At 41.7% G+C, this 16,882-nt stretch overlaps 1 protein-coding gene and 1 pseudogene across 2 annotated transcripts in view; one reads left to right on the top strand and one right to left on the bottom strand.

Moving 5' to 3' along the window:
• The window catches only part of ULK4 (unc-51 like kinase 4), a 610,308-nt gene that overhangs the window by 266,599 nt on the left and 326,827 nt on the right, over window positions 1–16,882 (top strand). The window lies entirely within an intron of this gene.
• On the bottom strand, window positions 7,773–8,366 carry LOC308351831 (transmembrane protein 126A-like; annotated as a pseudogene). The gene has a single exon. The product of its transcript is annotated as a transmembrane protein 126A-like (transcript).

The raw sequence follows: 16,882 nt of genomic DNA on the forward strand, positions 1-16,882 counted from the left end.
GATACCCTGTGTCTTTTGATTGGGGCATTGAGCCCATTAACATTCAGGGTAACTATTGAGAGATATGAATTTAGTGCCATTGTATTGCCTGTAAGATGATTGTTACTGTATATTGTTTCTGTTTCTTTCTGATCTACTACTTTTAGGGTCTCTCTTTGCTTAGAGGACCCCTTTCAATATTTCCTGTAGAGCTGGTTTGGTGTTTGCAAATTCTTTCAGCTTTTGTTTGTCCTGGAAGCTCTTTATCTCTCCTTCTATTTTCAATGATAGCCTAGCCGGATATAGTATTCTTGGCTGCATGTTTTTCTCGTTTAGTGCTCTGAATATATCATGCCAGTTCTTTCTGGCCTGCCAGGTCTCTGTGGATAGGTCCGCTGCCAATCTAATGTTTTTACCCTTGTATGTTACAGACTTCTTTTCCCGGGCTGCTTTCAGGATTTTCTCTTTGTCGCTAAGACTTGTAAATTTTACTATCAGGTGACGAGGTGTGGACCTATTTTTATTGATTTTGAGGGGCGTTCTTAGCATCTCCTGGATTTTGATGTTTGTTCCCTTTGCCATATTAGGGAAATTCTCTCCAATAATTGTCTCCAATATACCTTCTGCTCCCCTCTCTCTTTCTTCTTCTTCTGGAATCCCAATTATTCTAATGTTGTGTCGTCTTATGGTGTCACTTATCTCTCGAATCCTCTCCTCGTGTTCCAGTAGTTGTTTGTCTCTCTTTTGCTCAGCTTCTTTATTCTCTGTCATTTGGTCTTCTATGTCACTAATTCTTTCTTCTGCCTCATTTATCCTGGCAGTGAGAGCTTCCATTTTTGATTGCACCTCATGAATAGCTTTTTTGATTTCAACTTGGTTAGATTTTAGTTCTTTTATTTCTCCAGAAAGGGCTTTTATCTCTCCGGAGAGGGTTTCTCTAATATCTTCTATGCCTTTTTCGAGCCCGGCTAGAACCTTGAGAATTGTCATTCTGAACTCTAGATCTGTCATGCTACCTATGTCTGTATTGATTAGGTCTCCAGCCTTCGGTACGGCCTCTTGTTCTTTTTTTTGAGGTGAGTTTTTCCGCCTTGTCATTTTGTCCAGGTAGGATTTGCTTTCTCCTGCTGTGGAATTCCGCTGTTCTTGGTGACTGAAGTTGGTTTTGGATGGTTTCTTGTTGATCTTCTGGGGGAGGGGCCTGTTGTAGTGATTCTCAAGTGTCTTTGCCGCAGGCGGAATTGCACCACCCTTGCCAGGGGCCAGGCTAAGTAATCCGCTCGGGTTCGCTTTCGGGAGCTTTTGTTCCCTGAGCGCTTTCCGTAGAGTTCCGGAGGACGGGAATGAAGATGGCGGCCTCCCAATCTCTCGGGCCCGGAGGAGCCGAGAGCTTGGGGTTCCGCTCCTCAGTGCACTCTCAGAGCAAAGCGCCCAATAGCCCCGCCTCCCTGGCTTGCGGTCGCGCCTCGAGGAAAGCAGTCAATTGTTGGAGCTGGAGAAAAGCGCCGGGTCGCTTTTGTCTCCGTGGCCTCCGGCCGCGCTCCGAGCCCACCCAGCCTGCGACCGGCACAAGGTAACCCCGGGCTTAGAGCTCACTCCTCGGCTTTGTCGCTATAGCCGGCTTCCCCGCTCTAATACCTGCGAGCTCTGCGGCACTCAGACATCCCCAGTCCTTCTGTGACCCTGCGGGTCCTGGGGTTATGCTGACCCCGCCTGGGTTTCCCCCCAGTTTAGCCTCTGGAGCGATGTCTCCCAGTGGAGCCGACTTTTAAAAGTCCCGATTTTGTGCTCCGTCGCTCCGCCGCTTGCCGGGTGCCGGCCCCTCCCCCCGGGGTCTATCTTCCCGTCGCTTTGGATTCACTTCTCCGCAGGTCCTACCTTTCAGAAAGTGATCGATTTTCTGTTTCTGGGATTGTTGCTCTTCTTCTCTTCGATTTCCCGTTGGATTTATAGGTGTTCACAATGGTTAGATAAGCTATCTAGCTGATCTCCTGCTACCCGATGTCGTCTCAGCCTGCTACTTCTCCGCCATCTTGACTCCTCCCCTGTTTGCACTCTCTTTTGCTGATTTTCCAAGGTAGTTTACCATTTCAGAAAGAGTATAGTACATGTGCTACAGACTCATTTTTGTTGTTGTTTATCTACTCTTGATAAAGCCATGCATTGTCTGTGAATATATTGAGTACACCTGTCACTGTCAACTCCATAGAACAAAGCAAAGCCCAACTGAATGGAATGTAACATGAGGCATAAAGCACAGACTCTCAACACCAAATCCTCCTCCTTATCAAGTCTTCTGATTTTATGTGATGACAGTTATTGGTCAGAATATATTACAGTGTTTGCTGTACAGACGGGGCCTTTGTGATATAATTAAAGAGCACAAGAGCTGCCAGACTAAACAGTGGTCTGAGTTTCAAATGTTCTGTGACTTTCCTGGCACAGTTTTATTGCCATCTTGAACATGTGTTATCACTTAAGATTCTTTGCCATAGAGTATTACATAGGAAAAAAACCCCAGGCAGTGAAGGAGACTAACCATGGCTCTTAAATGAGGTAAATGCCTCTGAGGCACCTCATACCCTCAAAATGTACCATTTTGTGCGTGTGCATTTCTTCTGTCTGCTTGAAGTCATAAATCCAGCTTAACCCAACTGTTACAAAGTAAACAAAATGGTCAGCTTTTAGGGACAGACTTCATTAGTTATTTTGAAATTCTAAAGTAGGGTAGCTCAAAGGGAAAATGGACAAAGGGCGTGAAAAGGGCATTTCTAACAATAAATATGAAAAAGAGTAAACCTAAATTAGGAATCAAGAAAATTCCATTTAGAAAGTAAAGAAGTCAAATTGGCAGGTTTTTTTTTTTTTTAACAGCTCTTGTTGAGTGTTTAGTGAAACTTGCACTTTCCTACGTTAGTACATCTTTTGTGACTTGCAGACTGTCAGTATGTGTTAAATCTTAAATGTCCTTTGGTTCCACTTCGAGGAATATAGCTTAAGAAAACAGTAAAAGATATGCACAAATATTTGTGTACAAGGATGTCCATTGATACATTATTTAAAACAACAATGAAAGGTGGGGCGCCTGGGTGGCTCAGTCGGTTAAGCATCTGACTCTTGGTTTTAGCCCAGGTCATGATCTCAGGGTCATGGGATTGAGCCCCGTGTTGAGCCCACTGTTGGGCTCTGTGTCAGGGTCTGTGTTGCGCTAGGCATGGAGCCTGCTTACGATTCTCTCTCTCCTTCTCTCTCTGTCTCTCCACCCGCCCCGCTCACTCTCCGGCTCTCTTCCTCTCTCTCTCTCTCTCTCTCTCTCTAATAAACAACAACAACAACAACAATGAAAGTAAAGATAGCTAGTAACTGTCTTCAAAGAGAGCTGCTTATGTTCCAGACAGTGTTGGATAACTCATGTGCACAACCATATTTAATCTTCAGCCTCACAAAATGAAGTAGACAGTGCTATTATATGCAAAGAAAGTAAGCTTGGAGTTGATATACTTACCGGATCACAGAGCTTAGGACTATTAAGTGAGGATTCGAACTCCTTTGAAGTGATCCCTTAACCACTACATTTGGGTTTTTTCCCCCTGCTGAATACTAGAAGAGTGGAAAACAAGGATCCATCCATAGAGGATTAGCTAAATACCTTGTAGGTTAGAAAACTATGATTTATTGATATGGGAAAATGTTTTTAATAAGCCCCATATATGTGGTATGAGTTGACCATTTTCTCCCATCCCCTATTTGGATGCAATACACCTTAAATTAGACAGATTCCAGTTCTAATCCCAGATCCATTCCTGGCTTGTGAGTGGCTGTGGGAAAATTGCCCACCAGCCTGTGCTTCAGGGTCTTCTCTGTGTCATTAGACATTAAATGAGGTATGCACAAGAAATGGTAGCTGAGATTTTCCAGGTGAGGTGGACCCTATGCCTTGTATGAATAGAGAAAGACAAGTAAATAATACATCAGAATTTATTAATGATTTTCTTATAGCACTGGGATTGCAATATTGTCTTGTAATGTTTTTCTGTTTTTCCCAAAGGTAACATTCAGTAAAATACTATATTTTATACTTCTGTATTTCTAGATTTTATATAAATAATTTTATATATATAGGTCTGTAAAATTAAGATTTTTTTTCTCTCCATCCTAATTTGATCTGTAGGAGGTTTTAAACTAATACCATACTCCATTATAGTGAAGTTTATAATAAATGTTGGTAACTGATAGAGTATATCTGCCTGCCTTGTTCTTTTTTCATTTGTTCGTTTACTTATAGTCATTTTATTTAAAGTGTAAGAAAAACTCAAAACAGTTCACACTTTTCTCCCACACCCACCCAGCCCTCACCTCTGGGAACCACCAGTCTTTCCTCTGTATCCATGAGCTTGGTTTTGTTTGTTTTGTTTAGATTCTACCTTTAAGTGAGATCATATAGTAATTGTCTTTGTCTGCCTTATTTCACTTACTGTAATGCCTTTAAGGTCCATCTGTATTGTTGGAAATGGCAAGATTTTTTTTTTAAAGGTCTTATTTATGTATTTGACAGACAGAGATCATAAGTAGGCAGAGAGGCAGGCGGAGAGAGAGGAAGGGAAGCAGGCTCCCTGCTGAGCAGAGAGCCCAATGCGGGGCTCCATCCCAGGACCCTGAGATCATGACCTGAGCTGAAGGCAGAGACTTTAACCCACTGAGCCACCCAGGTGCCCCAAGATTTTTATTTTTTTTAAATAGCTGCATAATATACCACTATGTGTGTGTGTGTGTGTGTGTGTGTGTGGTGTATCAGTGGACACTTGGACTGCTTCTGTAGCTTGGCTTTTTTAAAGAAGACTGCAGTGAACATGAGGGTACATATATCTTTTCAAATTAATGCTTTTGTTTTCTTTGGATAAATACCCATAAGTAGAATTGTTGAATCATATGATGTCCTATTTTTAATTTTCAAGAAACTTATATGTTGTTTTCCACAAGGGCTGTATCAATTTATATTCGGATCAAAGGGAACAAGGGTACTCTTTTTTTCTACATCTTCACCAACATTGTTATTTCTGGTCTTTTTGATAAGTCATTTTAACAGGTGTGAGGTGATATCTCATTGTGGTTTTGCTTTGCATTTCCCTAATGATTAATGATGTTGAGCATCTTTTCATGTACCTGTTGGCCATCTGTATGTTTTCTTTGGAAAAATGTCTATTCAGATCTTGCCTATTTTTGATATGATTTTTAATAATTATTTTGTATAATCAGGAAAAAATTTGTTAACAACACACTCATAGAGGTTGGTAGTTCTTTTTTTTTTTTTTTTTTAAGATTTTATTTACTTGAGAAAGAGAGAGAGCAAGCACGAGTAGGGGAAGGCAAAGGGAGGAGGAGAAGCAGACTCTCTACTCAGCAGGGAGCTAGATGCTGGACTCGTTCCCAGGACCCCAGGATCATGACCTGAACTGAAGGCAGCTGCTTACCTGACTGAGCCACTCAGGCGCCCCCAGGCTGGTGGTTCTTATCAAACATTAACACGGGGACGCCTGGGTGGCTCAGTTGGTTAAGCAGCTGCCTTCGGCTCAGGTCATGATCCCAGTGTCCTGGGATCGAGTCCCACATCGGGCTCCTTGCGTGGCAGGGAGCCTGCTTCTCCCTCTGCCTCTGCTCGCTCACTCTCTCTCCCACTCTCTCTCTCTGACAAATAAATAAAATTTAAAAAAAAAAAAACAAACAAACAAAAAAAAAAACATTAACACGAATGATAATCCATCACCCATCTTGTGGTTTTGAAGGTCAGCAACGTAGCCTTTGGTTCAGTGGCTTCCAGTTGATCATCACTCTCATTTGCTTGTTTGTTTGTACCGTAGTATCATTTGTTGATCTTAGAAATGACTCCTGAAGTGAGCTTGGGGAGTTACTTTGTATAATACAAGCATAACTTATAGAAACTGGGACTGAACCTCAGATCTGAATATCCAGGAGATTGAGCAGGGTGTTACGGTGTTCTTTTTGACTCTCTTCCATTCCACCCCACTGACATCCTTGCTTCCTGCATTCTGTGAACCTTGACACCATTGGGTGTTTTTTTTTTTTTTTCCTGCCAACTCTTTAAATGTTGGTGTGCCTTGAGTTTCTGCCCTCAGTTGACTTGTCACTCATCTTTCAGAACTTAATTCATTTTCTTAACCAAAGTAAGTTTTCCCTCTATATATCATAGTATCTTATTGTAGTTAATATAGTGAACTCAGAAACTAGCTATGTTACCTTGTATAAGGTTTAGTGTTCGTTTTCTTCTCTGTAGAACAAGGTGACTCCTTCCTACATCATGGTAAAGGATTAGGTGAGAGGTAGAGCGCTTATTACACCCAGTGTGTGATGCATAGGAGGTTGTGAGGTTGCTTGTTGTGATGGGGATTGTTCTGGTGTTAGTCATGGTGGTAACCCCAGGTGGGACAGATCAGGCACCTGGAGTCATTCTGTATTCCTTCCCTCCTCTTCCTCTTCTACATCCAGGGGATTTTGAAATCCCATTGATGCAACCCTATTGATCGTTCTCATTTTTCTTTTCTCATTTCTGCCTGTGTTGGTGCTTATCACCTCTTACGTTGAGAATAGTCACTGTCAGCTAACTGATCTTTCTGTTCCCGGTCCCTTTTTTTTTTTTTTAAAGATTTTATTTATTTATTTGACAAACAGAGATCACAAGTAGGTAGAGAGGCAGGCAGAGAGAGAGGGGGAAGCAGGCTCCCCGCTGAGCAGAGAGCCCGATGCAGGGCTCGATCCCAGGACCCCAGGATCATGACCTGAGCGGAAGGCAGAGGCTTTAACCCACTGAGCCACCCAGGCGCCCCTGTTCCCAGTCCTTTTTATTTCCAGTCCATCCTCTTCACTCTGGCCTGAATAATCATTGTAAAACTATAAAGCTGGTAATGATACCATTTTGCCTAATCAGCCCCTTAGCAGCTCCTAGTTACCTAGAGTAGGGCTTGGCAACCTTTCTCTAAAAGACCAGATAGTAAATATTTCAGGCATTGCTGGCCATATGGGCTCTGTTGCAGCTACTCAGCCCTGGCATTGCAGTGTAAAAGCAACCAGAGACAGTATGTAAATGAATGAGCATGGCTGTGTTTCAGTTAAACTTTATTTATGAAAACTGAAATTTGAATTTCATATGTCATGAAATTTTCTTTTGATTTTTTTCCCAACTATTTAGAAACATAACAACCATTCGTAGCTTGTGGGCCATAGAAATAATAGGTGACCAGTAGGGTTTGGCTTATAGGCTGGAATTTACCAATCCCCACCCAGAGGATAAAGTTTAAGCTCCTCGGCATAGCTAGTAAGATCTCTTGTGATCTTCCCTGGTTTATTCCTCCAGCCTGATCTTTTATTATCTTCCCTTTACTACTTCTACTACTACAGCAAATGTGCCTGTTCATTTGCTTTTCACTGTATATAATGAGCCCATTCCAATTTTGCCCTTTGTCATGCTATTGTTCCCTTTGCCCAGGACATAATTCATCCCTACCTATTCTCCTCCTCCACCTCCTCCTCCTGCTTCATCCATTCTCCGCCTGTCAATAACCTACTCCTTTTTCAAGTTTTAGCTCAGGTAATACCTGTACTGTGGAGTGTAATCTAAGCTGCCCTCCTTGTCACTTGACCGATTTACTTCCTCATGTCTCAGTTTCTCATGTGAAACAAACAAAAAAAATTCATCAATATCATCATCTGACCTGACTGCTAGGATTTTTTTTTTCATACATTTTAATTTTATTTTTGTGTATACGTTTGTTTAACAGTCACTGAATTTCTAGGCCAGGTTCAGGTAACTGAAGGGCCTTTATAATTAGTTTATATTGTCTAGATCCAAGGTATGCTGCAAACATAGTCTGGAGCAAAATGGGAAATAACATCTTTCTAAAGACAGGCTTAGAAATTCTAGTCCAGTAAGTTAAGATGTTTCCTTTCTCTGGTAGCAGGGCTGACTCAGACCTGGCTACTAGGCCACAGTTCACAGGTATAGCCAAGATAACAGTGTACAGACCACCCAAAACAAGAACAACCAGTCCACCCTGTGTTATGGTACAGGTTTCACAATTCAAATCATCTGTATTCAAAGGTAAACTTACAAAACCTTTGTAAGATAAGTCCGCAATCAAAAATGGGATCATTGGCATTGGTAAGCCAGCAGCTATACAAGCCTGTGTCACATTTAAGATGCGTCAAAAAAGACTATTTGCTATTAGACCACAGAGACCAGCATTAAGTCCAACATATGTTGATCAATGTTCAAGCAGATTCCTTTCTGCTTCTGGGAGTTGGTTAATTTTTCTAGTTATGATATTGAAGATTAAGTCTTCCTTGATAGTATCATGTGGTTCATGATTTTCCATATTGAGACTTAAAATATTTTTCAATAATATATTTTCAATAATATATATCTTATGTTTTCCTCACAGCATTCAGTGCCTCTACTGGTCCCCCATGCTGAGGCTCACTCCAACTTCTGTTGTCCTACCCTGAGCACAGCCATCTTTGGCTGACACGTGGCTCAAGTCAGGCAGGCACGGGGGATTTTTGTTTTCTTTGTTAGAATCTGGTGAATTACCACATGGGCAGCCTTGGGAACATGTTCCACACAGTAATTGTGCGCTCTGTGTTTACTACTATTGTCATTGTAGGTTTTAGTTCAAAGACTTTGTTATGCTCCTCAGATAGAAAAGTCTATAGCTGACCCTTGAACAACATGGGTTTGAACTGTGTAGGCCCACTCATATGCGGATTTTTTTCCAATAAATACAGTACAGTTTTGTAAATGCATTTTCTCTTCCTTATGCTTTCCTTAACATTTTTTTTCTCTAGCTTACTTTATTGTAAGAATAGAGTATATAATTATATAACATACAAAGTATGTGGTAATGGGCTGTTTATGTTATCAGTAAGGCTTCAGATCAACAGTAGGCTATTACTAGTTAAGTTGTGGGGGAGTCAGAAGTTACACATGGATTTTTCAACTATGTAGGGTGTCAGTATCCTTACTTACTGTGTTATTCAAGGGTCAACTGTATTTCTAATGTCCCTTCTGTACTTTTTTTTCTTTTATAAGATTTTAAGTAAACTTTACACCCAATGTGGAGCTTGAACTTACAACCCAAGATCAAGAGTTGCTCACTTTACCAACTGAGCTAGACAGGCGCCCCCTTCTGTACCCTTTATAGACATCTGTCTTGGCACTTAAAGTACTTGCTGTAGCTTTAACTTAGCTCAATGCATGGCATGTAACGGGTACCCAGTAGATATTAATGAATGTGTGAAAGAAAAGAGATCTTAGCCTAACTTTAAGTAAATTAAAAAAAAAATTCTCTTGCATTTCATTAAGTAATAAGACAAGGGACCATATAGTATAAGCAGGTTCATTAATTTGAAAAGAATTTAAGGATTATCTCTTATACAATTGCTCTTCCCTAGTGTTGGACTCATGTGTGCAGGGGAAAAGGAGATGCTGGCCGCGTGTGAAATCTGGTGGTCCTCCGGGGACTTGTCTCTGCTTTGTGCTCTTGCCAGTCCTTTTATCTTTCTTGTCTTACTTATAGTGTTTTCTCACACCCCCTTCGGTTCAGTCCCCTCCCAGCTCTGGTGCAAGAAGCAACATGCTTCTCACCTGGAGTGTGAATGTGGAGCTGTGTGACCAGAACAGAACCGTGTCCTGGGGAGAGTGCCAAGGATTCAAAGAATTATTACAGAAAAGAGACCAGCTACAGAGCTGCAGTGTTCAGAAAGACAGAGGGTAAAGGCCCAGGACCTAGGCAGAACAGAAAGGATGTTCTGAGGGGCCAAAAGCCCTTGGTTGGTGGACAAGAATGTTGTTGCCTGTGCAGGGACAGTGAGTGTAAGGCCCTGGACAAAATGTGACTTTCAGGCACCTTATAGCACTCGGAGTTAGAAGGAGTCAGGATGATTTTGTACGTGAGGGCCACATACTGTGTGGAGAGCCTCTGGAGTCTGGCCCCTCCATCTCACCGGCTATACTTTCTGTGATAGAAACAGGCTGGGGTCTTGTTCAACAGATGTGGGTCGTTGCAGGCCTGTACTGGGTATCTGTTGAGGTAATGGGTACAAAAGCATTTTGCGAAGTCCCTAATGGAACATACAGTTTAAAAATTCCTATATAAATATTCTTTCTCTTAGAAAACACTTGCTTTTTGCTTAGCCATAGTTTTTTACTGAAATTCGTATCTTTTTCATGCTCCTTGGGGCAATGGGAGATTCTGTACATGGGAGGTGCATTCTGGTATAGCCTTGTATTCTAACTTAATTCTGAGACATTCTCAGGAAATGAAACAGTTCGCTTTAGAAGTTGAATTAAGTTACTTTTATGTTGTATATGTTTTTTGCTCACTGGGGTATAAACTTCTTCAAGGAAGAGGTATAACACTTGCCCATACGAAGGACTCTGTAGATCCTTGTAAAATGGCCCAATCTAAAAATGTGCTGTGCTAGAGCTGTTACAATTTCAACCCTGCCCTTTTCCTGTGAAAAGTATCTCCTTAGATGTGTACCTCTATTGGTAAGCCTTTTGCAATTCTGTGCAAGAGGATTAGCAAGCTTTGCAGGCAAGGGCAAACATTTCAAGGAGAAACATTACAAATAGTCTTGCTTTCAGGCTAGACATAATATCATGCCATAGCTATACATTATGAAACTATTTCTTTTTGAAGCTGATTCACTGGACCAGTAATTTGAGATTCAGCTTGATGTTAGAGCCTTTTTTTTTTTTTTAATTTAAAATGACTGGTATTGGTCCACTAGGCTGGCAAATTATGTAAGTCACAAGAAATGAAAAAGCTTTGTTTGTAGTCTAATGCTCAGTTTCAAACAAAGAGTAACTCTAAAACTCCTAACTAGCATTGTTGAAGTTTTAAAAAGTCTAGCATCTATTTAGGGCTTCTACATAAGTTGACCAGAGCAGCTTATTTGAAGAACTAAATTTGAATTATTCCTTAAAAAAGGAGACAAGGATGAGGTGAGACTGGAGTGGATGGAATTTTCAGGTGGCCTTCAAGATTCCCAGCAGGTGTATACACTCTTTCCCCCAGGTACTCAGTGAAACAGTAATTTAGTGTTGTTGTGAAGGGGCATTGCTGATGTAATTAAGGTCCCAAACTAGTTGACCTTAAAATATGGAGATCATGAAGGTGGGTCTTACTCATCATAAGAGTCATTTCAATCTGGCCCAGAGGTCAGAGTCTGGGAAGTCAAAGAGATTTGAATCTTGAGAAGGATTTGACATGGAGAAGAGTCCTCTTTTGCTGGTCCTCCAGGTAGAGGAGTCCATGGACCATGGATGTGAGCGGTGTGTAGGATCTTAGAGGGACTCGTGCCTGGTAGCCAACAAGGAAAGAGGGGCATCAGTCCTACAACTGCAAGGAACTGAACTCTGTCAACAAGAAGGAGTGGTTGAAAACACACCCCCTGGGGTGCCTGGGTGGCTCAGTCAATTAAACATCTGCCTTCGGCTCAGGTCATGATCCCAGGGTCCTGGGATCAAGGCCCATATTGGGTTCCATGCTCAGCGGGGAGTCTGCTTCTCCCTTTGCCCCTCCCCTTCTCGTGCTTACTCACTCTCAGATAAATAAATCTTAAAAAAAGGAAAAAGAAAACACAACCTCTTGTCCCCAGCATCCCAAGGGGAAGTTAGCACCACTGACACCTTAGTTCCAGATTTATGGCGCTCTGAGCAGATCCCCCAGTCATGCTGAGCTAGGCTTCTGACCTACAGGACTTTGAATCAATGAATGGGTATTGCTTTAAGCCACTGAGTTTGTGCTGATTTGTTATTCAGCAATAGAAATCAAATACGAGGCCCCAGTTATGACTCCTTTGGATTGCTGTAGTAGCCTATTAACTATTAACTCTTCTATTAACTGTTAACTGTTCTCTCTGGCTCTAAACTAATGTTACTCACACTATCTGTGGTGAAGAAACCGTTTTTAAAATTTCTGTGTGTTGCGGACTAATGCTGGGGCAGTCTGAGTCTTATGAAGATGGCTACAGAAGTCTCTCCCATCCCACGTGCTCTTCCTCCACTCCCACCATCAGGAGATGACCATTTCTCCTCCACTTGAGGCTAGGCTGACCTTAAAGACTGGCTTGTAACCATCTAGAATGCTGCGAAAATGATACTGTGTAACCACGGGCAGTTTCACCTGGTTGTCTAGGAATGCTCCCTCTTCGCACCCAGCTGTGAAAGGCTAGGCCACTTGGAGAGGGTAGCAGCAGGTGATCCAGTGGGCAGAATTAACTGAGGCTTCCTTGAGTCACCCCATGTGACATGTGAGTGAAGAAGCCTGCCGATGCTTCCAGACCCTCAGCTGTTCTAGTCAGCACCAGCTTTTGTGTCTTCCCAGCTGATGTTGGGGAACAGACATCAGAGAGCAAGGACAGGTCATCCTCAGCGTGCCCTGTCCAAATCCATGATCCAAAGAAGTCGTTAGCATCATAATGTAGTTATTGCTTTATGACACTAAGTTTGGGGTAGTTTGTTATGCAGCAACAGATAACAAGAATATATATTTTTATTAGATATTATAAAACTGAAATCTAGAAAATGCACTCAGAATATAAGCAGAGGTCATGCAGTGACTACACTGTTGGTCAAAGCCATTACAAACCTGCCTAGACTCATGGAGAGCAAACACAGATCCCACTTCTTGGAGAGGAGAGTCAAAGATTTGGGAGGCACAAAACAAAACAACCCAAACAAATAAAATATACATCAAAAGACTTTTAATATTGAAATAATTTTAGGCTTATGAAACAGTTACAGAATTAGTACAAAGAATTTGTGTATGCCTTTCACCCAACTTCCACGAATGTCAACATCTTACAGAACAATAGCACTGTTATTAAAACCCAGGAAATTAACATTGATATAATCATATTAACTAACCTGCAGATCTTTTTCGAGTTTTGCCAGTTTTTGCTGCTTTTTCTAGTCCTGGGTCTGATCTGGGGTCCCACACTGCATTTAGTCTTCTCTCTAGTAGGAGTCCCCCTAAGTTGGGGACAGCTCCTCACTCTTGTCTTTTATGGCTTTTTAATTTTTTTAAAGGTTTTATTTACTAATTTATTTGAGTGAGTGAGAGAAGGAGCAGGGGGAGGGGCAGAGGGAGAGAGAGAAGCCCACTCCCTGCTGAGCAGGGAATGAGACGTGGGGCTTGATTCTGGGACCTGAGCTGAAGGCAGATGCTTAACTGACTAAGCCTCCCAGACGCCCTGGCCTTAACACTTTAGAATTGCATTGGGAAGTTACTTTGTAAGATGCCACTCAATTTGAGTAGCATTTTTTTCGTGATTAGATAGAGGTTTGTAGTTTTGGCAAAAGTACCTCAGAAGCAATGGTGTGTCCTCCTCAGTGCATGGTATCAGGGCGTATATTTGATGTCATCTTATTTCTGGTGATGTGGAATGTGCTGTGTTGGTTAAGGTGATGTCTGCCGCATTTCTCCCCTGTAGGTTTTCTTTGTGGGGAACTATTTTGAAGCTGTGCAAATATACCGTTTTTCATCATAGTTTGGTGGGGTCATGTTTTAGACTACTGCAAAGTTCAGATTTCTTGTCGTTAGACCCAACAGACAGAAACTTAGTTTTTCAGATTTGGATAGTTGTCTTGTCACAGACATGTGACAGTTTGCAGGCTGGCTCTAGTCTGCAGTCCATTCTTTGAGTAGGAATGTTCTGGACTATACTCCTTCCCCTGGTCATTGCTCACATTGCTGTCAGATTAGAATTTGAACAGCAAATCCTATACGTCATTCTTCTGCTTAAAATCCTTCATCAACTCCCTGTAACCTGTAGGTAAAACCTAGACCTGGCACGGAGTTCAAGTTTGCATCATTCTGCTCCATCTTTCACATTGTCCTTCTACTACTCTGGCTGCACCGTTCCTCCTGCTCACCCTTTCCATGTAGGTGCGCTTCACTTTAACTGGCCAATTCCTTCAGTGCTCGTGAAACACCTCTTCTCCCCAGCCTGGGTTTGCTGGCCTTTTTCCAGTTCAGTTCCCTTATCTGTGCTAGAAGTTAATTAACACTGGATGCTGTTCAGCGTGTCTGTAAAGTCATTTGACTCCCAAGTTTGAACGCACAGATTTTGAGCTCATAAGAGTAGCCCATGGCAAATACTCAATAGGGTTAGTCATAATTTGAGTATTGAGATAGTTTTCAGGAAAAAAAAAATCTGCATCGCTAAATAAGATGAGTACAACAACGTGACTTGTTGATGAATTGTTGATGTGCAGAGACAATGGATGGAAAAGCCCTTCGTGGGGACCTCTTGGCTTCTGGTGCTTGCTTCATGCATATTGTCCCTACCTCTGGTGGGCAGATAAAGACTTCAAGCAAGCTAGCAAGCAAACATGACAGTGCAGCTCTGTGACCAAACCTGGTGCCTCCTTAGACCCATTTAATCATGGTTGGGGCTGCTTTCTTTGTCTTGCAAACCTGAGCCCACAGCGGGCAGAGATCCTTTCCTTCCCCTCCATGGACCTCCTCCTCCTTCTGGCTCTTCTTTTCTCTGAATAAATAGCAGTATGGTAGGGTAGGTCAAGGGACTTTATTTAGTTACTTTTTTTTTTTTTTTTTAAGTTCTTGTTCTTGGTTCATCCCAAGATAGTCTTTGTGTTTCAAAAGAAAGTTTAAAAAATGCCAACAATGGTTCGAAATTAATTTCTCCTCATTTCTGTAGCTCTCTGAACAGAAGCAGAGAAATCTCCCTCTTCCTACTTTTCCTACCTAAATTGCGTTTAGTCATTTATATCTAACTGCTGCTAGACTTTATATTTAGTCTGAATTGTCATGCGTCAGTAAATAAAACTTCTCAAAATTTTCCCAAACCTGGGGCACCTGGGTGGTTAAGTGTCTGCCTTTGGCTCAGGTCATGATCCCAGGGTCCTGGGATCCAGCTCCTGCTCAGCAGGGAGTCTGCTTCTCCCTCTCCCTGTGCTCCCCCTGCCCATCACTGGTGAGCGTTCTCTCTCTAAAAAAACAAACAAAAACAAACAAACGAACAAAACAAACTTCACCAAAAAAACTTTCCCAACACTAAGACTGACAATTACTTTAGGCACAGGAGGGAGTCAAAATGCCAAATAATGTATCCTAAAGATGTTCCTAGGTTTATTCAAAATGTTCTAATTCAAACAACACCCTCTTTGTTAATAATATAGATCACAGATAAAGGAAATCACAGTGAATCTTCTGAATCAAAATTTTGTAAGGAAAACTCTTTAATCCCATACAATCTATTATTAAATTGTACTGTTAAGGGTAAGAAACGAAACAAAGAAGACTTCCCCCTCCAAAAAAAAAAAAAAGAACCACCATATCAAGTGGTCCCATGAACTACATTTGGGATTCAGGGAGGGTAGTATATTTCAGTTTTCATCTGGAATTACTTAAAAACAGTGTGCTTGGATGGTTAGCATAAAGAAAAGTATACTGTGATGCAGTTAATATCTTCGCAGTCCTTTGAAGATTAGGGATAATTTCAGAAAGATCTCTTTTTGTTTGTTTTTGGTTAAAAAAAAAAAACCCAGATAAATCTTCTTACTTCCTGTCCTCAGGCTGTCTATAAACCATAGAAATTTTATTATTTTAGAATGTAGGGTATAACAGGCTCATGTAGTAAAATGATACTGGTGATTTAAAATCATGGTGGCCAACCGCTGAATGGAGCCCAAAAATAAGATAGCCTTTTGCAAAAGTCTACTCTGATGATTTAAGACTTACTGCCTGAACAAGACCCTGAGACTGCCACATCAGCTTTCTTTGGAGGTAAGCCTTGTCCTTCCTGCTCTACAGAGGCCTGAGCGCCAGGGCTGCTCTCCAGAGTACAAATCAAAGGAAGAGAGCTCCAAGAAGATTGCTCCATTACTGAGAGCACATCAAGGGTTTGATCACTGGAGACCAGAGCCACTAATTGGACCTATAGTGGTATGAGAGGAGGTGGTTAAAATGAGGAGACAGTTTTAAAAATCAAAGTTGAAGAGCATATGGGAGGCAAATATTGTCTCTAAAGCAATCTAAAATCTCTGGATTTCAGATGTCTAACTATGACCCACATAAAAAAAAATGCATTTTTACATCACTACCCAGTATGCATCTATAGGGCTAAAACTGAAACAAAAATGTTACGGAACCGTACTATGTGTGACAGCTTTGGATATTCTCATTTTATTATTAAAAAAAAATTTTTTTTTAAAGATTTCATTCATTTATTTGTCAGAGAGAGAGAGGGAGAGAGAGAGAGCGAGCAGAGGCAGAGGGAGAAGCAGGCTGCCCACCAAGCAAGGAGCCCGATGTGGGACTCGATCCCAGGACGCCGGGATCATGACCTGAGCCGAAGGCAGCTGCCCAACCAACTGAGCCACCCAGGCGTCCCTCATTTTATTATTTTTAATTAAGAAATGCTAGTCAGGGTGCCTGTGTGGTTCACTTGGTTGAGTGTCTGCCTTCGGCTCAGTTCACGGGATTGAGTCCCATGTAGGCTCTCCGTTCAGTGGGGATCCTGCTTCTCCCTCTCCCACTGTTCCTCCCCACTGTCCATGTGCTCGTTCTCTCTCTCTCTCTCTCTCTGTGTATCTGCTCTTTCTCTCACATGAATAAATAAAATCTTAAAGGCAAAAAAAAAAGAAAATGCTAGTCAGTGAACTCATGTCATTGCACACTTATTGGCCACTTCCCACAGTCTGGAAAAACACTGCCTAAGATTGTTGTAAATATTTGCAGCCACCTTTGTTCCATACTTGCTTTAAAGAGTAGGTTTTTTTTTTTTTTTTTAATTTACATTTAGTTCATGAGTCACAGAAAAGTTCATAGAAATGTTGTGTGTGTGTGTGTGTGTGTGTGTG

This window comes from Martes martes, assembly GCF_963455335.1.
Source record: "Martes martes genome assembly, chromosome: 1".
Taxonomy (NCBI): Eukaryota; Metazoa; Chordata; class Mammalia; order Carnivora; family Mustelidae; genus Martes; species Martes martes.